Consider the following 25300-nt stretch of genomic DNA (forward strand, 5'->3'; position numbering starts at 1 on the left):
ATATCTAAGTAAGGGGTGCATGCACCACCTTACACAGGTTGCAGTAGCAGACCTGTGGTGTCAGTTTGAGTGGTCTCTCAGGGGTGGCACAATACATGCTGGAGCCTCTGGGAGGCCTCTGGGGTACCTATGCCCTAGGTACATAGTATACCATATGCTAGGAACTTATAAGGGTACCCCAGAATCCAATATGGAGTGTACCTAAAGTACATACAATCAATTTAGAGGAGAAAGCAGCTAGGCTGGGGTCCTGGATAGCAGGATCCTAGCCAGTCTAAGTCGAAAACAGTGAAACATCAGCAAAAAGTGGGGGTAACTGTAAGAAGCAGTTCCTACTCTCCTACAAAAGAGACCCGTACCGAGGCCCACTCAGAAAAAGGGACGGGCCCACTGAAATACCTGTATGTACATCAACACCATGTGCGACTGATAACATACTGACATGAATGCCTAGTAAAGCCAAGGCAAAAGTCATGTCACCTCAATTCAAATGTGGCACACATGAACATCTAAGTCGTGCTGTGTGCAGAACATGCCGACAAAAGTGACCTGACTCGAAAGCAACAGCAGGCGACAGTGCCATGGACGAGCCCAGCCAGCCCCCCCCCCCCCCCGGAAGGTGAAGCCTCGGATGCATAGTCCCTGGTTTGTTCAGGTGAGAAGGGGACTGATGGGAGCGATTCTCCCAACCCTTGCTTGGCCTAGGACCATATGCATCCATAATGGTGAGTGGTGGGAGATCCCCCTGGCTAGATGTCGGACCTCTCGAATATTGAGTACCTGGGACCAGAATATAGTCAATGCGGGAAAGGCTGTGGTGGGCCCCCGACAAAAAGGTGTGTTGGATCCTGTTAGAACTGGGGGTCTCTAGTTGGCAGAGGTAGGTACCTTTGACCAAATAGGGACCCTTGCTTCTAAGTCAGGGAAAGGGGATTACACTACTGGATAACCCCTGCTCACCCCCTTGGTAGCTTAGCACGAGCAGACAGGCTTATCTCAGAGGCAGTGTGTTAAGGATTTGTGAACACATACAGTAATACAGTGAAAATACTACAGATGGACAACACAAAGGTTTTATAAAACTAAGTATTCTTTATATAGACTTAACACAAGACCACAAATGACAAAAATCCACAATACTGTACTCAAATTTGACTTAAAGGTGGTAGAATTAGCTTAGTTCAAGTTGTTGGTAAATGCAACACAGTTCTCACAAAAGTACCTGGATGCGTAACGCAAAATAAACAAAAGGCTCGCAGTGTTGGAGATGCGTCGGTTCCTTGCTTTGGGGGAGACGATGCGTCACGCCTCAATGCTTGCGCATAGTAGGGGATGCGTCTTGAGCCTCACCGGAGAGGAGTTGATGCGTAGATTCTCATGCTGCAGCCCAGTTGCGATGCGGCAAGATGGCGCCTTGATGCGATATGACAATACGGTGCGATGCGATAAGATGGCGCCCTTGATGCGACGACGTTGAGACGATGCGGCACGCCCTGGCAACCTTGCTGCAACTCTGTACTTTGGAGCCGCGACCGGCCCTGTGACACGCTCCTCCGATGATGCGACGGCAACCCTCACAGTTGCGACGCGCTTCTCCGGTGATGCGACAGCAGACAGCTACGATGAAGGCACGCTTCTCCAGCGATGCAATGACTACAGCTGCGGCAGCGACACGCTTCTTCTCACTGCGTCACACTTCCAGCGACACGTAGGCTTCTGCAGATAGAATTCCCAGCAAGGAAATTCAGAGGGGAGCTGGTGGTGAAGTCTGTTGTCCCCGAGACTTCAGCAGGAGGCAAGCACAAGTTCAAGCCCTTGGAGTAATATTCTGCAAGATGATGAAAGTTCTGTAAAAGTTCCTTCTCCTCTCCTTGGCAATGAAGACACCACTGCAGGCCAACCCAACAACACAGCACACTGGCAGGGGGGCACTCCAACTCCTACAGCTTCCTTTGGTTCTTCTCCTTGGCAGAAGTTTCTTCTTGTTGTTCCAGAAGTGATCTAAAGTCTTGGGGGCTGGGTCCCCATATTTACTACTACTTTTCTCTTTGTTCTCTGAAGGCAGAGAAGCCTTTGCCTAGTCCAAACCAATACTGGTCAGTCCTGGAGCACTTTGTTGACAAGACTCCTTTCCTTTCAGAGTGCAGGGCAGAGACATCAGACGCACCACAGGAGGTGGAGCCAGCGTTGTGGAGGGAAGGCACAGTCCTATTCAGGTCCCAGGTGCAACTCGTCCCACCCATCTACATGTAGATCTTCCTATTCAGCCCTGTGCTGACTCACCCTCTCTCCTGGAATCCCACAGCCCCTGTCACTCACAGAACCAGACACACGATACACAACCTAGCAGAGGCAGGCTTGGACGGTTAAGCAAGAAAATACCTACTTTCTAAAAGTGGTATTTTCAAACACAGAATGTTAAAACCAACTTCACTAAAATATGTATTTTATCATTCTGAGTTCAGGCATACTAAACTCAAATTTCTACCATGTTCCCTGAGTCAGTTAAGATTATAAGATGTAATAATCAAACTGCCCATTCTGGCTTTTGGGGAACAGGTAGCCTTGCAATAGTGAAAAACGAAAATGGCTGTAATTCACTATTAGGGCATGTCACACGCACCAGGGCATGCCCTACCTCATACTTACAATGCACCCTGCCCATAGGGTGTCTGATATGAAGATAAGGGAAGGTTTAGGGACTGGCAAGTAGGTGCACTTGCCAAGACGACATGGCAGTCAGAGACTGCACACAGGCTCTGCAATGGCAGGCCTCAGACACACTTTACAAGTTGCTTCTGTGGGTGGCACAACCAGTGCTGCAAGCCCACCAGCAGCATTTGGTTTACAAGCCCTGGGCACACTCAGTGCACTGTACTAGGATCTGACAAGTAAATCAAATAACCCAATCATGGAGTCACTAATCAATACATCAATTTACATAGGGAGAGCATATGCACTTTAGCACTGATCAGCAGTGGTATAGTGCCCAGAGTCATAAAACCAACAAAAACGGGTCAGAGAAAATATAGGAGGAAGGCAAAAAGTTCAAGGATGACCCTGCAAAAAGTCCAACAGATCCTATCTGGGTTGTGTGTTCTCCACCCATCCACTAACCCCATCGCCTCGAGAATGTTGGGCAGCCACCTGTTAGCAGGTCTAATTTCACGGGGGGAACAAAGAGTTTTAAACCAAGTTTATTTTCTGCAGCACAGCAGTGTGTCCATATCTGAACAGCTCCCAAGAGTAACTGCTCATTTCTCTAGAACTCTATTCAACACTCCAAACAGAATATTAAGCACAGTAAAAGTAAACATGTCGCATGCATTGAATATTTGTTTACAATCACACAAAGCTACTGGAAATACATAAGATGCACCAGAGAATATAACAGTCAGGTTCCTGGTGGCACCCTTCCCATGTGTGTGCCCTTGTCAGGCTGAGACGGCGGCCTCCCGTGTCTGCTTTGGCAAGGCTGCAAGTGCAACTGCCAGGATTGTCCTGGGACAGTGAATTACCCGGGACAGTCCCCAACTTGCGGGGACTGTCCCAGCAAAAACAGAACAGTTGGGAGCTATGGGGGTCATAGGGCACACAGGATGACTTTGCAACATTGACTAATGCAGTTTAATGCGGTCACCTGCATTAAAATGTTAGTCTAATCCCTGATGCGTGGTATCTGGCAGAGCTGCTTATGTCACTATATTTGCTAATATTTGAGATTTCATGAACGCCTCTGTCGGCTGCAAAGCGCTCTAGCGCCTTTGGGTAATGTTCCCGCTATTTAATAATGCAAATAAATAAATACTTTGTGATGCTATGTTTCCCTTATCTGCCCAATGTATTTAGAAGAGGCCGTGGCAGCGCTGACTATCCCAGCCTAACCCACGCTAGATAGATGCTAGATACTAGATAGGAGCTCCCAAGATGGCCGGGGCCTCACTGCGGGTGCTTGAGCCAGGTGGGAGACCTGACTTCGCAGCACAGTTCCGCCTGCCCTTGAGCGCCCTCCTCTTTCCACAATATGGAGTCCAGCATGTCCTCAAGATTAGCCCTGGGATCCAGCATGCTGCTTCCCCCACCGCCTCTCACCCCTATGGACATCTCCATCTCGGGGATCCTCCAGACCCTAGACCACCACCCTTGAGTGCAACTCCACCTGAACACCTGGCTGAACAATGGCAAGAATTTCCTGCTCTGTAAATATGTAATATATAATTGTCCAAGCCTAATCGCTGTTAAAATGTAATCCTGAGTGAATTTGCAATTTGTATATATATATATATATATATATATATATATATATATATATATATATATATAACACTAGTATATGTAGTAGATCTTTGTACTTACTACCATTCCTATGTGATTTTAGAGTTTATCTGTTTGTATCTCTTTCTGGAGTGACTTTACAACTTGTACATTTGCAATTTTTCCCTCCTTTCACTCCACTTGTACATTTGCAATTTTTACCTGTTTATATCTCTTTTGTAACTCATGTAATCCAAAGTCCTTATGTAACGCAACTGGTTCTTTTGTAAAGCGCTCTGACACCTTCGGGTAACGCTATATAAAATCGCATTAAATAAATAAATAAACCGAAAGCAGTTAGTCACTATCCAGGATAAATTACCTGTCCAGAGGCAAGGCTGCAGGTAAGCCCCGCCCACTCCAAGCTGACTACGACTATAAAAGGACGGGTGGGACAAACACACAACCTCACAGGAAACTTGCAGACATTTTTACAAACCCATTTGACCGCTACCCGCAGCCCATCGAAGCGTTAACCGTGTGAAACTGAAACAACAGCAACACAGCAGCCAAAAACTCATCACTGCCTAAGGGCAAACCGCCCCAGCAGGCACCCAAAACTCATCACTGTCAGAAGGCAACCGCCGCGGCAGCCATCAAAAGCTCATCACCGTCAGAAGACATTTGGCAGACGAAAACAAGACTCTGTGATAAAACTTGCTGACACTTCTGCAAACCAAATTGACCGCAACCCGCGGCCTATCACAGCGCTGACCTTGTGATCCAACCTCAACTGTGACAAAGCGTCACACATCAATAAGGCAACTGAAATATGAGAGGTACGAGTAGGCAATCTTAAATGGTAATAAGATTTATTGTGGAATCACGACATCCACAGCCAGGCGCCCCCGCTGCGTGTACCAGGATCTCCACCAACTGATTAACGTTGGTAGAATCCTGCCACGCATCGTTCAGGGCCCGACTGTAGAACTGCAATCAAAACAACACATGAGCTCTCGTGCTGGTAGCGCGAGAGCGTATAACCATATGCAGCATACTACAACTTCTCTCTTTCTAACAAACAAAAGTGAAAAGAGAACTGATAAAACAGTAACATCAAATTGGCATTATTAAGTCAAAACATAGTCATTAAATTTTACATGCAACCTTCTTGGGCGCGTATCCGAAACAGCAGGTGAAGCAGATGCATGCCCAGTACCATCATGAGGAACCTCATCAACCAATTGTCCACCAGTAGATTCACCAGCTTCCCTCTGAGAAGCAAGCGAAGAAGTAATAGATGAAGAATCATGTAACCAGGTGGTCCAGTCAGATTGTTCAAACTGCTGCTTGGATAATTTCAATAAGGAGGAAACTTGTGAATCAGAAAGTCGGACAAGTGATCTCTTGTTCCACCACCCTTTATAACCAAGGAGTGCTGAACCTTTGTTCACATTTGTAACCTGCACTGGAGAAGAAAATTTAGACAAACCTTTTGTCACTCTTTTTGGATTCTTGATAAGAACCCAATCATTGATCTTCAAATCAAAATCATTAAAACTTTTCTTTTGATCATGCACCATTTTCATATAAGCTTGTTTTTCTAAAACTCGTGAATCAAGATTTATATCATGAAGCGTACTCTTAACTTGTTTATCCTGCAACCAATTGGGGCACAACGTAGTGTGAACATTCCTACCTCTTAACAGGGAAAAAGGAGGAATACCTGTTGTGCAATGTGGCGAAATGTTATATGACCATAACTTGTCCTCAAGAAAATCCTAAACATTTTTTCCTGAGGAAAGAGCTGCTTGAATGGCATCCTTGACCAATCTATTAGCCCTTTCAACCAAACCATTAGATGATGGTGAGTATAAAGCAACCTTGAAATGAGTGACATCCTTTTCCGCTAAAAATGCTGAGAATTTCTGCGAAACGAAATGTGAACCGTTGTCACTAACAATAATGGAGGGTGAACCTTCATTAGCAAACACCTTCCTCAAAAATCTGATGGCATTAGTAGAACTGGGTGAGTCACAAAACATATAATAAATCCATTTGGAATGATAATCAATCAACAAAATTAAAAATTTTAAATCATGAGATAAAAGATCATAAGGACCTGAAAAATCTATAGCGACCTTTTCCCATGGTTTACTTGGAAATGGAACAGGATGCAGGGGTGTTTTCATAACTTTCCACTTCTTGTCTGATAAGAGGCACTCTGAACATGAATCAATATAAAACTTGACCTGGGATTCTAAGGATGGCCACCAATAATATAATTTAATGAGTTCCGAGGCTTTTGAAATTCCTAAATGACCATGATGTGCACATTTAATGATATCCTCCCTTAAACTCGATGGGGGAACAAAGGATTCATGTCTCATAATCATGCCATTGACCAAAGAAAGTTCAGAAGCAACCATGGAAAAGGCTTTTAACTCATGTGAAAGTTTCCTATTTTCTGGCGAACCCTTTACAATATATTGCATGACCAGTTTAAGAGTATCATCCTTACTATAAGCTTCTAACCATACTTGTTCAGTGATATTAGGACACTCTTTGATGGCATCAAGTGCCGCAACAACACATTCTGTGTCCTCAACAGCATCCATATCAGAAGCATCATGAAATGCCATGCGTGAAAGACAATCAGCCCTGAAATTTCTTCCACCAGAAATGTGTTTGATAGTAAAATGAATTCTTGCAATTTTGAAAGTAGCTTAACCAGTCTGGCAGAGGTTCTTCCAGGTCCATCACCATCGAGTAAATGTGTAAGAGGTTTTTGGTCAGTGAATAGTTCAAACTCACACCCCAAAATGTAATTCCTGAATTTCTCGATTGTCCATACGCAAGCAAGTGCTTCGCGTTCAATTGTACTATAATGGGTCTCTGCAGGTTTAAGCATTCTTGATGAAAAAGCTATGGTGTGTTCCTTTCCTGCAACCCACTGACCAAGAACTGCTCCCAAACCTGGCGTCCACCGCAATGAAACATTTGGAATCATCTTGAAAGGCATGAAGTGCGGGGGCTTCAACAATGAGTTTTTTTGTTTGATCAAATGAGGATGAAACCTCATTAGACCAAAGAAACTTTGAACCTTTGCGCAATAGGGCGCGCAATGGCTCCACAGTCTGAGCATATACTTTAACAAAACGGGCATAGTACTCTGCCAATCCTAAAAATGATCGAAGAGCATCTTTGTCTTTGGGAGGAACAGCATGACTGATGGCCTTGACAAGCAAAAACTTTGGCTTGATTCCTTGAGAAGACAAAGTATGACCTAAGTAGTCTAACTGTTGTTTACCAAATTGACATTTGTCAGATCTGATAGTCATACCTGCATCATTCAATTTGGTCAGAACACAAATTAGGTTTTTTACATGTGTTTCCCAGTCATTGGCAAAAACAAGAATATCATGTTGATAGGCTTGGACCCCTGGTACATCCTGAAATAGATTATCCATCATCTTTTGAAAAAAAATGGCCGCAGAGGCCAGGCCAAAAGGAAGCCTAAGGTATTTGTAGACACCCAAGGGTGTGACAAAAGTGGTGAGATCTTGGGAATCAACTGTTAAGCGAATCTGGTGATAGGCTCAGCGAAGATCGATTATTGAAAAAAATCTGGCATCCCCATAGCTGGCAAGAAGATCATGAATTTTTGGGAGCGGGTGACAATCAATTAGGATGTTTTTATTCAAAGTGCGCAAGTCCGCACATAGCCTGACCTCACCAGATTTTTTTCGGACAATACCGGTGGGAGAAACCCATTCTGAGGAGTTACAAGGTGCAATGACCCCATTATTACACAATTTTTTAAGTGTAGATTTGAGTTCATCCCTAGCACTGAGTGGTAATGTGCGAACCTTATGTACAAACGGTTGAGCATTTGGTTTTAATTTTTGAGCATTTGGTTTTAATTTTATCTGATGTTGGAACCCTTTGACGGTGCCAAGTTTGTCAGAAAATAAATTAGGAAATAAGTCTAGAATCTTTTTAAGATCATGTGAATGATCTGTGACATCAATACAATCTAATGTGTTCAGTTCGTTTTCTGACCATCCGGCTGAGGAATAACCTTGGGGAGGATCACCACACATGATGTGATTATCCCTACCAGGAACAAGGTACAGACCCATTCTAGCAAGATCCTGCCAACCAACTATATTGCGTCCCCTAACTGCGACATAGACTTTAGTGTATATTGACCTTTGAAGACATTCCAACCTTGAGTTAAAATATCCTAACATCTCTATGTCAAATTCTCCAAACGCTTTTGGATTGATGTCTGTTTTAGTCAAGGGAATGGAATTCTGCCACTTCTCAAAAAACATTACATCTGATAAAATAGTTATTGGAGAACCAGAATCTGCCATAATCGGAATCTCAATTTTTCTAAATACTGCAACACCTAGGGGACCTTTGACATGATGAGGATTGAAAATCGAATTACATTTAATTGAAACAATCATATCATGAAATTGTTTTGTACAGTCCTCAAGAGATTCTGTAACTTCTATGCTATTAACTCTGGTAGGTCTCTTGACGGATTTGCAAACACTTTGAAAATGGGCAATTTTTTGGCATGAAACGCATCTTTTTCCTGAAGCGGGACACATGGGATGATTGCCAAGATGTGGTCAGGAACCACACCTGAAACACATTGTGTTACCCTTTTAGAAAGGATGCTTATAAGATCTATGAACATTAACAGCATTGACAGAATTTCCAGGATCACTTAAAATCGACTTGAAAGAGTTGATAGATTGATCCTGTTGAAGAGCTTTTGATGTAATGATAGACCTTTCAATGCTCTTGGCAATATTAATTGTATCTTGTAAAGATGGCTTTCTACAGCTGAGAAGGTGCTCTTGTATTTTTCTAGAATAGCAAGCAAATATGAATTGATCACGTATATATATTTCTGGATCTGCCTCAAACTCGCAAGTGGATGCAAGAACACGTAATGCAGCAATGTATTCATCCACTGTTTCATCCTCGCGCTGTTTTCTCCTGTGGAAATTATGTCTCTCAAGCATAATGTTTGGTTCTTGGTCATAATGTCTTGCCAAGCGAGCTACGGCTTCTTTATAAGGATTCCAATGATGCGCATCCCCAGCTTCACCAGCTGGTGTGGGAAATGTTGGTAAATTCTCAAATACATGTTGCGCAGCAAGTCCCAGACAACCATAAAGAATGGCAACTTTGCGATCATGAGAAAATTTAACAGCGTCTATAGCCACAATATGATTTTCAAAAGCTTTAACCCATTGACGCCATTGAATCTCAGGTTTGCCGGGTTGTTGTAAAAAAGGAGGAGGTTGCGCAAATTGCTGAGAAGAGGCCATCAAAGGAATTGGATGGGCAAAATGATTAGAACTAAAATATAGGTAAGTGAAACAAACGAAAATAATAAAAATTATGCAAACAGAATTGTGGTTAATATAATAGCAACATTTGTAAAGGACTTTGTTAGACCTGTCAGCCCAAGGGTGGTCTTTCCCTGTGTTTTTGACCTTGCCTCATTTTTTTCACCCTCTTTTTCGTTGGCCTAAGGTCTCCGAGCGCCTTCCCATTGCTAATCAGTGCTAAGGTGCCGGTGCTCTCTTCCCCCAGTATGGCTGCCACAGGCCCCTGCTACTACGGAGTGGTCTTTTTAGAAGCACCCTAGTTGCCAGGAGCTGGCTGGGACCCTACAACAATGTTGCGACACCAGCCCGCCTTTTTCTCCCATAGCTAGAGTAGGGAAGCTCCTGGAACCTGCTGGAACCTTCTAGAATAAGGGTGGGGTCTGCTTTTGCCGCCTTAGAGAGTGGTCACCTGACCTGGGGATACTTAAGGAAAGGAGGGCAACTTTTCAGGCAGTTGGGGCGACGCTGACCTGGGGGAACCTACGCAGGAGATTTAGGCGGTAGGGCCTAGTCAGGGACCTATACCACTGGGAGTGACAGGGCTTAGGTGCTGCCTTCTAAGTTGCGTAAGGAACACTGAACTAGCCCACTGATCTGGCCCAGCGGGAGGGAAACCCAGGGACGACCTGCAAAGCCTGACTAAGAACTCTTTTCAGTCACCAACTCAAGGAACTAAGTCCTAAGGGCGCAGGAGCCAGCAAGCGCCGAAGAAGAACTTGTAACTTCACCACAGAACTGCTGGGGGATCAGCCAGGTAACAGCGCTGTGACACCCCTGCGCCCCCCTGGCTCCCCCTGGGATCCCCCAACCCTTCACCAAATCACCACCGTTGTGTGGCCTGCCCCTCTGGCATGTCCGGCCTGCAGCTGGTGCGCTCGCCCTTCGCTGGGCACAAGGGAGCGTTGGGCGCCAAAACGACAACCCCAGAGTAAGCCCTGGGCCTAGAAGTCCCCACCCCTGCCGGAGTGCTGCCCACAAAGCTCACCTCCCGGGGCCCGCTGCGGAATCCTGAGCCCCGCCGACACCAACGCGTACAGGGCACGCTCCCCTGGTGGGGACCCAACGTTCGTATCTCCCGTGGCAGCCCTCAGCAAGGAGAGGGCCGCCGGAATCCAGCGAAGGCCTCGTTAGGCCTGAAACCATCCAGCGAGGGTCGCCAGGTCGCCAAGCCAAGTCCCGCGTCACCTGACGGGGGCGGACTCCTAAACGCCGCCCCCGCCGCTTCACAATTTGCTGTGCAGGCCGCGCCCCCGCAGACCGCGCTGCCATTGGCGGCTGCGGGCGCGCCTTCCCCCAAACCTCGGAGGAGGAATTCACGAGCCCTGCGGAGTCCTCTTCGGCCCGGACATCGCCGGGAGACCCACGCGCCTGGCGGGAGGGGCTCCGAGGAGAGTGAGCCCCCGCCCGACCGAGGATCGACGCAAGGGCCCGGTGTGAGGCCGAAGATCAAGGTAACCCCTGGGGAGGAGGGCGGAAGGCCGGAGAGAGGCCCGGGACCCACCCCTCCCCCGGGGACGTCTCTTGTTCAGCCCGGTGGGCCCACCACTGCCCCGAAAGGGGGGGGATTGAACCAGCCATGGCCCCCTCAACCCTCGCCCTGTGATGGGCTAAGTGAGTACCTCGCAAGAGGAGTGTTTTGGGCCTAACCCAATAACTGTCTCAACGGCCAAGATGGATACCTTAAGGAATAGCCAAGTTTAATCCCCTAATGAAATGCTTGGATTAATGCGCTGATCAAAGGCTATGGTTAGTGCTGTGATTCCATGCCATGTTTAGCGCTTTGATTGTGCGCCATGACTTGCGCTTAGATTGCCTGCTATGTTTAGCGCTGTGATCTCTTGCCATATTTAGCGCTTTGATTAGTTGCCATGAGTAGCGCTTTGATTTCTTGCCCTAGTTAGCGCTTTGAATACTTGCTATGTTTAGCGCTGTGATCTCTTGCCATATTTAGCGCTTTGATTAGTTGCCATGTGTAGCGCTTTGCTTACATGCCATATTTAGGCCCGTAATGAACTGCTATGTTGAGCGCTTCAGTGAAATGCTTTAATAAATGCCTGGTCTAGGGTTTTATGGAAATGTTCTAATGAAACGGTCTAATGAAATGCTTGAGAACCTGACTTTGATCTAGATAAAGCTAATTGGTTTTTATTCAACCTCACTGGTGTGGTGTCAATCATTGCGTGCGCTTCCTGTCTCAGTGGATGTGAGTGCTGTATGGTCACTTTACACGTAAGCCTTGGATGCCTACCTGCTCGCGCCACGCTACCCCCTGAGGGACTGGTGACCCCAGGTCCTACAGACTTATTATGCTATATTGAATGGAACGATTTTGAATACAAAGTAATAAAATGAGGTGAAAAAGTCACATTATTTTTCTTTTCAAGTAAGACTGTGTATTAAGGTTAAGACAGCTCCTTCAGAAATGTTCAAAAGTGATATTAACAGCACTTAAGTTAATTGTAAAGTGCATATGAAAGGTGTGTCTGTCACCGTGAAAAGCGCAGGCTGAAATGTACTCAAGATAAAAGTGTGCCTGTCACTGTGGGGGTGTGAAGATTGGATCCTACCTGGAATCAGAAGATCAGCAATGAGAAGAACCTTCAGCGTTGAGTTACCGGTGTAAGAAAGTAAATTAAAGTGGCCAACAGCGTGATGGAGCTTGCGTGTAGCGTGATGAACGATGAGCGTCGAAATGCCTCCGTGAAGCTTGCTTCCGTTGCTAAGATACGCCTACGTGGAGCGTAATGAGCAAGGAGCGTCAACTTCGATGAGGCTTTCCCTCGTTGCTAGGCAACAGAGCGTTGGAGACGCGACGTCTCTGAGAGTGAGGAAATCACCCCAAAAGCCTGAGGATGCGGTCCGGAAATCAGGAAGCGGACCGGAGTACATCAGCCAACAAATTGCCAGCAGGAGCGAGTAGCAGCAGTGAGGAGGAGGCTCGTGAAAAACAAAACATACAAAAAGTATAAATCATGCTGGTGGGTGCCAGATGCGTTGGTTCGTCCTTCGTCCTTGTCGCCAATTGAAATATGAGAGGTACGAGGAAGCAATCTTAAATGGTAATAAGATTTATTGTGGAATCACGACACCCACAGCCAGGCGCCCCCGCTGCATACCAGGATCTCCACCAACTGATTAACGTTGGTAGAATCCTGGCACGCATCGTTCAGGGCCCGACTGGAACTACAATCAAAACAACACATGAGCTCTCGTGCTGGTAGCGCAAGAGCATATAACCATATGCAGCATACTACAACAACCTAAACAGCGACTAAAAAACTCAAAATTAATGTGGAGTAATGAGGCTATCGCCTCGGTATCCAAAAACTCACCACTGTCAGAAGGCATCTGACAGACGAAAACAAGACACACAGATGAGACACACAACCTTCACAGTGCTGACCTTGTGGACCAACTTCAACTGTGACAGTGTCACACATCAATAGGAAAATCGAAACAGCGCCTAAAAAACTCAAAATGAATGTGGAGTAATGAGGCTACTGCTACTCATCACTGTCGAAGGCATCTGACAGACGAAGCCAAGACTCGACACCCAACCTACAACCAATTAGCTGGTCAGAGCTCTGCATGCTGCAATAGGATTGGCTGGAGTGTGTCTCAATGTTCCAATCCTAAATCACCTTACACGTTAGCAGCCCACCCAGGAATGTGTTCAGCCGTGGGATTGGTTGTTAGTCCACCCGGAACTTAAGAGCTAATGTTTCACAAATGACATCCGTTGAAAGAGTTGCGACGGTGCGTTGAAGGGAAGCTCTCTGTGAGTAGTGGGTGGTGGTACAGGGGGGGGGCGCTGTTTGTTACTAACGATCCCTTGCGGCATCGAGTATCGCGGCGTGTAGCTTCTGGTCTCCCGGGAGGGCGGCTGCAGCCCAGTTTCCGACATTGTCCCTAAACTTCCACAGGCGCTCTCTGAGTCCTCCTTGTGATGCGGGAGGATGCGCCATTATTGGGTGCGAACGAGGGGGGCTGCACGTCCCCAGTCAATGCTCCATAGATTAACCCACGCTCTACTGCATGTTAAAAGAGTTTCACAGTGGCAGGGTTAGGTGCACAGTAAATCCCTCCCAGCCCCCGTTGACTCGCAACTAGGAAATTCTTGAACCGTTCATGCTTGCCACAGTTTTAACATTGCTAACTCACGTTGCCTCAGTTAGGTAAATATTTTCATGTCCGTATTAGAATGTCCCAGATTGATATATATTGCCTTGCCCCTCTCCCCATACCATGGTAAGATACAGTGCCATGATTTCACATTTCCCATATTTAGGTGCACATTGGCATTCGAGTCACATCGGGTCCAATTCACGAAACAATTTCCGACCGCACACATACGTATAGGCTCGCACAAACCTCCATTTATCTCTGCCTGGAGTTCAAAAATAATTACTGGTAGGGTTAATAGTTTTACTACTGCATATTTTTCTGCTATCGGTGCGGAAAAGGCTGTGGTAGGAAATCCCATACAATGTGAAGTCGGGGTTGTAGTGCCTGGTTGGCTTTGATAATTTGGGAAGTGTTATATCTCCTTTACCAGGGAAATCTCATAGGGCATATCAACAAGCAGGCGATAAAAAAATTATAGCCGCTTTTGTGGCCGTTTTTGGCCGAAAAGCGGCGATAATTTTATCGCCTAATCAGCAAGGCCACGCTAACGCGTGAAACCTTGCTTTAGCGCACAAAATCTTAACGCCCAGCTTTGCATCTCTAATAAGATGCAAAGTGGACGTTCCTAACCTGACAGGAGAAATGTCGCTAAGCGACATTTCTCCTAACGCTATGAAGCATAGCGTCAGGAAAAGTAGCGATAAACACCTGCTTCAGGACTGACTTAGCCATGATATCCTATGGAAGGAGGATATCATGGCTAAGTTTGTGAGTCCCTATCAACAAGCTAACGTGAGATTATCGCTGGGTTTCCAGCGATAATCTCACGTTAGCGCTAGGATTTTTATCGCTGATGAGATAAGCGTTGCTAATAGCACGCTATCTCAGCGATAAAAATAGGCGCTAGCCGGCGATAATTATCCGAGCGCTAAGTGCGCTCAGCGATAATTATCGCCGGTTGTTGTTGATATGCCCCATAGATTTACTTTAGGAAAGGGCTGCATTAACTCTCCTTCCAGGAGGAGAAGGGGAACTGAGCATGCATAGATTTGATGGGTACATGGGGGAAAAAAACTTCTCGACAGGAAAGAATGTTTTTTCTTAGCAGAAGAAAAAAATGAATTTGCCCAGCATGCTTGATTACCCCTGTGCTTAAATGGACATTATGTCGGTTTTCACACAAAGTAAATATGAGCCAGTGGTACACACAGGACACTTGACGTTCCTAGTAGTACAGCTGGAAACCTGACATTGGCACAGCTTTCCAGGTGTGATACTGGGAGAGTGTGTGAGTTCCCAAAAGTATTAAACCTGCACCAGTCTATTGATTTTAGTTGTGCTGGTTTACTTTCTTTCTTTGTTGTTTGGCCCTCATTGTTCTTTGTATAAGAATGTTGTGGGTGAATAGCTAATTACCTTTGCCTTACTTTAGCCCACTGCACTGTTCTAAGAAGCGATGGAAGGATCTTGGTGGCATCGGCTACAAATGGCTCGTCTGCTCTGAATCTGAACTGATAACTGACTCTACCTGGATGCCCCACTGACCATACACTAGATACTGTAAGGCCAGGGGCTATCTGCTTCTTACTGTAATTGGAGCGTCTTTACTGGTTCTCTTCTCTCTCTCTCCTGTCACTATAGCTAGAGTATGCAGTGGCGGCGGGTGAACTTTGAAAGTGGTGAAGTGAAAATGACTATCTTGTACATAATTGAGCGAGCAAGCAAGATCAGCGAGACTAACTCACTACAGGAGTTTTTGTGGTGTAGGCCAACAAAATATTATGAAAAAAGAGAGTCAAATGGCATATTACAAACATGGTAGCAAGTTAGTAATATTTTGCAGCACAATTTAAAGTAATACAATCACAGGTCGAAGACCGGAGTTTAAAAATACAGGCTCATACGGCAATGTCATTGGCAAATTAGACAAAGCATACAAGATTAAACATATTATACAAGTTGTACATGCTCGGGCCTCATACAACAGTAGTGATAATATCATAGAACACTTTATCACTAAAGATAAAATAAATTGCTTCCCACAAGTCATAAAATAATAGCCATCACAGAAAGTGCCCCCTGGCATCAAGTAAACAAAATCAGCAATAAACCTCCCTAATTTTCTGTTCTCTCAAATACAAGCCTTAAAATATAAATATATATATATATATATATATATATTCATCTCTAAACATCAGCTTGTCTATTTTCACCAAGGGCTCAAATGTACTGCTGTCATAAATGACAGTCGTTTTATACCTATTGATCATCTTCATTAAAAAAATTCCACGGCTGTCATGACAAAGTTTTCACCACCACTGTCACATGAATAGTCATATCAAGAATATCCACATTAAGTAAAAGACATGTACCATTGTGCAGAGGCCACTGTAAAGCAATTATTAGGCATAATTACAATAATTTCCAGAATACCCACACTATGTGAAAAATGGGCTCCCTCATACCAGGGATAGAAAACTCAGAATGTGATATAGAAGACATCTGTACACCAGGGATAGCCACAGTGAATCAGGCTATGTCCCTATTATGTCTAAGGTATAGATCTTCCTCCTCACCACACACCACCACAGCGTTTTCCTGCCAACGTACTGACAGACACAAACTTTGCCATCTGTCTTCTGTGAGAGCACTTCACTGTAGTAGGAGACGTAGAAGAATTGTGTGTGTGTGTGTGTGTGTGTGTGGTATGTATCTCTAGTATAGGTTTAGCATAGCTATTGCTCTTTATTGCACAAGCGAGCGCCTTTTATTTCCTATTCATTGCTGTGAAGGGATAGATAAGCTTGAAAATGCATTTGCCTTTGAGGTGATGAGGACAATTCACCCCTGCCCCCAGAATTTATAATACTAGATTATGAAAAAAGTATTTATTTTGCTATAATAAGCAATACGTGCTTGTGTGCTCTGTACTTTGGTGCAGTGGTTACATACACTTTGCAAATGCTTCCTGAATGCTACTACATGCGTTAGTAAGAAAGAAAAGCCCAATGAAACTGTAAGGTAAGCATGTTACCTAAAGCAAGACCCTTTCAAAATTATGCCACCTCTCTGCTTGCTGGTTTCACAATGGAGAATTCGATAGTTATGATCAGATGGTGCCTACTAAATGATGTGTGGCGTTTTTTTTATCTTCACTAAAGGCAATATGGCTGTGGGAACTCTACTGCATAACATTGCTATGCTACTGTTGGGTCACTTACATACCAAGCATTCAATCAGCAGTGAGCTATGTGATTACTGACAAGGTGTTTGGTGAATTATTGTGCCTGTATCATTCAGATCCGTCACTACATGCGCCTGACTTCCTAAGGCCCATCACTGGCTGTGGAAGAATAATTCTAGATGCCATATCTGTGTCTAAAACCAATTGCATAGTTTGTACGCATGTCAATCTGCATGACTTTCTCCGCAATGCTCCGTGAGGTCGAATATGAGCTGACCTTATTACTAAGGTAGGCAGTATTTTAGAATGCATTTGATTTGACTATTTTCGAATCGTGTGCATTGTTTGAGGAGGGTGGCAGTTCATTATGTGACTGTAAAATATCTCCTTATATAGAGAGCACCCACTGGCCCTTTTTAAAGCAGAAAATGAGCAGATGAGTTAATCCAAGCCTTTGAGGTGAGGTTTCTGTGACTGCTTGCAGCTGTGCTTTCTTTTTACCAAATGGAATGCAGAACACAACTATTTCTATTCAGCTCTGCTAGGCGCTCTAAAGTGGCATTATGGCATAAGTGCTATATAACATGGGTTAATACTTATTTTAATAAAACTCACACTCCACTCTTGTGACCTTTTCCGGGGGCTGTTGTAAGCTAGTGTCCATTCCATTGTGTAGTGTTTGTGCATCCAGGCAGCTGATGCGTTGCAGTATATTATCATACATGGTCACTGTCCTAACAATATAATATGAAAAATGCCAGTAGAACTTTGCCTTTCTGGAGCTCCACTGTCACTCAGCAATCAACATGGGGCGAGAAACCCATGCCTATGGAACCTGTTTCCTATAACAATCACCCACTTTGTAGCCAGCCATTCCTTCATGACAAATAATTGAAAACGTTCACTTTCCTTGTCTCTGCATCACACGTAGAAAGCGCAGTACCCGATGAAACAAGTTTATTTTCCAGTCAGGAGCCTGCCGAGTGCTGCTTTCCTATCAGAACTCAGATTATAGCTGGGTGTCTGTCAATTGTTCCTTAAGCTTTATTCTGGCTTCTTATTGGGCCTTGGGCGATGTTGCGAAAAACGCGTCCGCGCCCGAGCATGCTCCTATGTATAGACATGCAGCACAGTTTTGAGCATGCGCTGCATGTCTATGGAGTTGTGAATGTGTGAGAAGGCTAAAATGAAAAGCGCCACTGGCACATGCACAATTCAGAGATGGAACCTTGCAAATACCCCCTTCCTCTCTACTGCTGACATGCGCAATTTGCCTGTTAGCAGCACAGGAGGACACAGATATAAAAACAAAGCAAGCGACAATTTAGTCAGTAATGTGTGTTTACTTTTCCGATGGTCGAAGCTTGAAAGAGCAGCTTCTCTTTCTGTCAGTTCTGGTGCTTGTGGGGCTCTGCTCTTCTGCCCTCTATGCACCAGCCGCCACTGTTTCTCCATTACTTTCGTTAATGTCCTCCCCTTTTTAGGTCTCGGCCTGGCGTGAGCAGCGCATGCGCTGCTCTCGCCATCGCGAGGGCCTTTTGGAATCGATACGGATTCCAGGCGTGCACGTGGTGGGACAGAAGATATGTTCACGTGGGGACAGGATGCTTTACTGGCGATGTGATACTCATTGGACTTTTTTTTCCGCAGCCAGTGAAGCCAGTCCCCGCGTGCACATCTATAATAACACTCAGTATTCATGGTAACCCCTTAATCCCCTTCACTGTGCTTTTTTGTTCTCACAGTGACATGTCTCGTAAAGATAAAAACAAAGCGTAATAATTCGATAATAACGAACGAGAACATCAAAAAAGAACTCCCTTCCTTCACCTAGCGGTTACACTTTAGAATGCTTTGCAAATTAGTGACAGTGGATCATGTCTGGCAATAGGTTGAACTAACAAGGTTTTAAGGGTACTGGATTACTGTTTTTGCACTGTCAGACCATAAATGTATATTCCACATGGCGCACATCCTGTTCTCTTTATATGTGAACGGGGTGGTTAGTTTTCTTCAGGAAATTCCATCCGACGCCCCGGCCCTGGCAAGAGACAGGGTAGTCACACTCCTCTTAGCTGACAATACCTTGTTGATTTCTAAGACCCCGGTCGGGTTGCAGAAGCTTTTAGACAGGTTCCATCTCTTCTGTTCTTTAAGGGGGCTGATCATTAATACTTCGAAGACCAAATTAATGACATTCAACCCTTATAAGCCCTTTAGGCACATTTTCTCTCTGGGTGGAATACCTCTGGAAAGAGTTAGTACTTTTGATTATTTGGGCATTCGACTTTCTGATACAATGCAGTGGAATCCCCACATTAACAAGATGCTTTTAATCCACAGGCGTGTGACTGGGGCAATAGGCAGGGAACATCGTTGCTCATGCAGCAGATCTGTTGCCCCAGCGCTCACGATTTATGTAGCAAAGGCAGTAAGTTCTGCCCTTTATGGTGCAGAACTGTGGGGGTTTAACAACGTGCAAGAGATTTGCAGTTCGGAACATAAGTTCTTGAGAGCTTGTGAGCCTACCCCCAGATGTTCCACTTAAGCCCTTGATGAGTGACATAAGACATTCTTTTAAAGATATTGCTAGATTAAGGCCATTGCTTTATTGGGCCCGGATGCTACGGACTGCTGAACTTGCCAATTTATGCCGCGGCATTCAAGGAAGTAGTTGGTCTGGACTACTGTCATAGGGTTAGCTGGCTTAATAATGTCAAGAAACTTGTGCTTGCATTGGGATTGAGAAATTGTTGGGAAGGCCAGAACCCGCCCAGTAAGGATGAACTTAAAAAAGCATACTGGCTTTGGGTTGATATGCAGGAACTCAGTAATCCAAATCTAGGTAGGATGGCTGATGAATTTTATCAGTTTAAACAACACATTTTTAGAGCCGTACCTAGATTTTATTCAAATCCCAAGAGATAGGGCACTCTACATACAGTTTAGAGTTGGTTCCCTCTTGGTACGTGAGCGTACTGCAAAATGGAGTCCTCCACGCCAGACAATCGCAGATTGCCCTTGTTGTGAGGCACCAAAAGAGTGTGGCCCACCTTTTGTTTGTATGTCCAGTATACTCGAGGGCTAGATCAAAGTGGCTTAAACCAATTTGCAGACAACTGGGCACCACAACTCCTATTACTGCCTTGCAGACCTTGAAATCAGACTCTAGAGCTCTTTTTGTATGTGGTGTGACAAAGTACCTCGGTTGTATCTGGCTTATTAGATCTAAATTCTTGCGTAGGGAAGTGTAAAAAGGAAATGTGAATGTATCACTAAATGTTGGTTTCCTTTACTCCCTATCTTTTAAATGATATCAAGTAGCTGTATAAGAAGTATCTTTCTTTACTCTTTTTTAATCAAATTCACTTATTATATTGCACTCAAAAATCACTAAGCATGCAAATGACATTTCTTGGATCGGGCATTAGAATATCATTGTTATTTTATTAACAAGATTATTTTTTTTATATTGTCCCTGGATCTAATGTATATACTTGTTTTTACTACTGTTTTTATGATAATTTTTACTTTTCTTTTACTCTTGGTTTGTATGAATGAAATTGCTTTTATGATACTTGTTATCGAAATAAACTCCTGCAAATGCTACTGGGCACCAAAGTGAAAAGAATCTAGAGAGCTCATGCATATGCTTCAGTGTCGACTGTTATGACTTCATGCACTTCTCCGTACTGAAGACTAGCGCAGACCATACACTATTTAAAGTGATCACTTGCTCGCGCGGTGACAGTCTGCCTCCCTTGATGTCTTCAGTTTTACATAGTGCACTCAGCCTGTTTATTATCCTTTTTAATTTAGACTTTAGCTGTCCATGCGTAAAAGAAGCACCCCGTATTTAGAACATCACTTGTCATGCAAACTTTCGGCACCAACAATATCTTCTAAAGGAACCATGGTGCAGGAGAAGTGATGCTTAAAAAAATGGCCATGCCTCCGCCGGTGCCCACCTGCCAATCCTTCCTGATCATCAAATATCCAGGGGGAATGGCCATGGCAATAGTGGGGTTTCTTTGAGCCAGGTCTGTGTTAAACAAGCATTGGCATAGCCAATAGGTCTCGCCTTTGGTACCTTATAAGTGTTTATCCATGGCACTAGTGTGAGTGACAGAGTGAGCATCAACACAGTACAGGCCAGCTCAGTCACGATGACTCCAGTCATACTGTGCCCTTTACAGCTGATGCAGCTGATGTCTTTGATAATAGTTTGTAGACGAGTGAGCAGCACTGATTAAAAAAAAGAAAAACGCGCTCCATGTGTTCAGTTATTAGCTAACAAGACCGAAAGAACCGCACTGAGAAACCGAACTGACACATTGTCAGCAGCTAGTAGAGTGTACATACAGCCCCTGTGTGTGTGATGCTGTGTAACTTTGTCGGACGTTTCCATGCAGATGATTGCTTCTATGATGCTGGCCCGGAGCTTTTGTCACGTGCCCCGTTCCACGGGTCACATGTGAGGGGGGTTGAAATTCTCATGTTTACGTGGGGTGTGTGGTCATGAGTTTCGCGGCTCCCTCGTTCTTAATCACACTCTGTGAGTTTTACTCCTACCAGTGACCTACAGAACATGATGAATGGGCTTTATTGGCCATTAGAAACACATTTGTTATCGGCCTTTGACCACTGATAATAAACTGCGCTCCCATCCCAGCGGTGCTGCTTGCTGTGGTCAGCACCCTTTAAAATAATAGGTTAAAGCGGGCCCTCAAGGACCTCCCGCGCTGTGCTCTTTACCTCTCACGAACCAGCCTCAGCGAGCTGTTCTCGCCAATGGGTTGCTAAACTGCACAGCCTGCCATTGTGTTTTTAGAAAGTCACTCCAAACTCTTCTGTCCCCTTAATATCCATTTCCTGCCTCTGAACACAGTACCCATTGATGTCTGAGACCCAGTGACTCGCAGCGAGCGTGGATTTACAGCCCAGCCTCTTCCCCTCCCCCCCCCCCCCCCCCCCCCTTGCTTCCCTGCCAAGGAGAAGCGTGCAATAATAACTAACGGGAACGAGCAAATAAATATAGCTTTGAAAGAAATAGAGCGCCCAAGGCCGTGAGTGTGGCGTTAGGAAAACTAAAGTTTATTTGAAGTGGGGGAAGTGTGCCTGCAGAAACTGACGAGAAAAAAAGTACAGCTGTGAAGGAAATAATAGAGCGCACAAGGCCGCGAGTGTGGCGCTAGGTAAACGAAAGTTTATTTGAAGTGGGGGGGGGGAGTGTGCCTGCAGAAACTGACGAGCAAAAAAAAACCCCAAAAAACAGACCCACAAAGTGTTTCCCTTGCGGGAGCGAGCCGGGGCACCATCTGTTTGCAAGTTAATACCAAACGCATGTCGCCAAAGCTCGCTCCCGCAAGGGAATCGCCAAACGTGCACGCGTTGCCATTGAAAGTAATGCAAAGCGTGCACGTTTTTGGGCGAAAAAGCGAATCGATTCCAAGAGGTCCCCTCCTATGCAGTGCATGTGCGCTGCGTAGGCAAGACCTAAAAAGGGCCAGTCCTCATGGGAGGTTACAAATGAAGACAAGGCGGTACTAAGGAGGGACTAAAAAGCCTATTAACGAATTAGAAGGCAGCATTTACGAAAGACAATGACACAAGCCAATGACAAATATGGGCAGAGAGTGGGCGGGGCTTTAAGTCCATACTACAATACAGCATGCCTGGCAGAGCAGCACATGCGATGCCCAGGCTCGGCCTAAAAAGTGTGCCATGGCTCATTCATTACTTTGGACTTGTGGCTTTAGAAACTGCTGTACTGGGTCTAACACATTAAAGTCCATGTTCACAAACCCTGCATCCAGCTTTGATGAGTATGCTGAAGCGAGAGAAATGTCAGAATTTCCTGAGAAGGCTGGAGAGGCACTGACCTCTCTCACAGATGTCAGACAGGTACCATGTAGAAACCTCTTTGTAGGCTGGTATTGCTTTTCCTTTGTCAACAATGGTCCATTTTTCAAACCGAGTAAACTCCGTGAGAGTCTCACTTGAAAGAGACGCATTCCACAGACGTGTAAGAATTAGTGACCATAGGTGGTTGTAGGTAAGTAGCGCAGGTTGTTTATTTTTTGCCTAACAATTAATACTAAATAATTCAGGTTAGAAAACCCATTGGTATTTAGGGCATGAGGAGCTTACCTTTGCATGCCTTCCAAGTGGCTGTATACCGTGTGCGGTGCCTTCCACCGTTCTTGGTTTTTTTTCTTTAGCCCACAGCACTTTGCATTCTGGGACTTGCAGTTCTGCTTTGGTTTTCACTGCAATCATGAGTTTATAAATCCAGCATGCAAAGTGCTCAAACATCTAGGGCTCGCTAAGGGTTTGCCCGTGCCATGGGGTCTGTCCCACCTTGACACAGAGATAATATTTGTGCAGTTCTTCTGCCTCATTCACAGATCAAGGCTGATACTGTTTACGAATTGGATTTCTCCCCATTTGTCTTTCCTTGGTACCCCTAGAGCAGTAATTTGCTCATAAAACTAGCACCAGGCAGCACGCAGTAGAACATAACCTCTCAAACACAGGCGTGAACAAAGTAGTCCCTCCTTTTCTAATGGGCACTGATGATAGAACAAGCATAAATGTAGCGTGCTCCCCTGTTAACACTAGTGAACAGCTCTAAATGACTCCACATGCATTACAATTAAAGAGCCCGTGGGACGTGGTTGAGGCAGCCCACTGTATAGTTGCCAACACCCCCAATGCATTGTTGGAATTGTAGTCTTTGTATTATAATGGGACTTCTGAAGGTATAACTTCCAGCGTGCTTAGTGGCGTTGGTTGAACTAGCAAGGCTGGCTGTATGGCAACTATCTGCACCAGTGAAACACCACTAACGTGTCATGCGGCTGTTTCACAGCTATGAAATTACCAAGTACAACCATTTAACCCGAACACCATAGAAGAAAGGAAAGAAAGACTCAACAACTCTCTCCTTAAGCGCCGCAAAAGACAGAAATCACCAACAGGGAGAAGCTTAGAGGTGCCAAGCGTTCTTGAACTCGTATTAAAGGAAAACAATAATGAATGTATTAAGAAAGTGTGGAATCCCAGCCGGACTGGTGGATGGCGAGGTTTAGAAAAGAAAATGGATGGGCGAGAAAACACAGCTCATGAAATATTAAGGAAGGTGAAAGAGAGGAGTAGATGGGTTCAAAGTTAAATAGAAATGTGACAACAAAAAATGTATCAAATTAAGGTTCAAATAGCTCTGAGAAAAAGAATTAAAAAGAAAAAGCAAAAGTCAACACGACAGCTAGGGCACTCATCGAAGAATCATTCCAGCTCAGAGCAGCTCTGGTCCGATCACTTGGCGGTAAATTAAATAAGCTGTGTGGAAAGCGGGCGCATGCAAATTACAACTGTACAGCTGCATATTTAATGATGTGTAATAATAAGAATGAGTAGAGAATCTGTGAAATCCGATGTAAATAATGAAGAACAACTATCTGAGAAACCGCAGTAGTGACTGCTAGCACTAATAGGACACACCATACTTTAAGTGTGCACCTGTAGAAAGAACAACAGTAAAATAAATCAATGACGTTTGTGCAGGCCAAAGGCTCTCTCCTGAGACTTCGGAAGTACTTAGCGGGTGCTTCATTGCCAACCTCCAATAATGAACACAGGTCATTATAAATCATTCTTAACCTGCTGCTACAGTGAGTTGCAGGGAGAGAATTTCTGCAGAAACAACACTGGAGAGGTAGTGGCAAAAGAAATGCATGCAGGTTAGTTTTGTACGGCAAATTTTTTGAACTCTCCAAAACCGAAAGCAGACCACGGCTACTTCTGGGCATGATCTAAGGAGCATCAGCATACTGACCAGAACAGTATAGTGTATGTGAAATAAACAAGTCCCCACTGGGTGATCTATCCTCTGCAGGTCAGAAACAATTGGTGAAGCGATAATGTATGAAGAAAGACTTCAAGTTGCGAAACATACTTTAGTGCAATCCCGGTGTTTATCGCGCTTCTGCACAGTAAATTAAACATGTCCAAGATATTCAACATAGTACTTGTGTATGTGGGATTGAAATGAGAATAGGAGATACTCGATCAATGTTTCTTGGAAAGTATTACACACATGGTTAAGGCACCTATGTTGATTTTGTATAACAATGTCAATGATTTCAAATTATTTCTATAGACGTGCCTTGTTTTATTAAATAAGTACAAAAAAGAAGCGTTAGAAAAACTATGAAGTATGATGCACCACTATTGACTACCAGGCCTGGAATCCCAGCCACACTTTGTAAAACACTAACACTTTAGCATGAAAAGGTTCAAATTTGACTCAGTAACCGAATGT

The 25300-nt window shown here is 44.7% G+C and overlaps 1 protein-coding gene across 3 annotated transcripts in view; it reads left to right on the plus strand.

Moving 5' to 3' along the window:
* The first annotated feature begins 13371 nt into the window (after positions 1–13371).
* The window catches only part of LOC146869755 (max-like protein X), a 105642-nt gene continuing 93713 nt past the window's right edge, over positions 13372–25300 (plus strand). Inside the window, exon 1 of one of the 3 annotated variants that reach the window (XM_085614184.1) lies at positions 13372–13446. The gene's annotated coding sequence lies outside the window, so the exon portion shown is untranslated. The remainder of the gene's footprint in view (positions 13447–25300) is intronic. The other 2 variants (XM_085614189.1, XM_085614187.1) reach the window with 2 other exon arrangements.

Source organism: Triturus cristatus, chromosome 1_1, assembly GCF_964204655.1.
Source record: "Triturus cristatus chromosome 1_1, aTriCri1.1, whole genome shotgun sequence".
Lineage (NCBI taxonomy): Eukaryota > Metazoa > Chordata > Amphibia > Caudata > Salamandridae > Triturus > Triturus cristatus.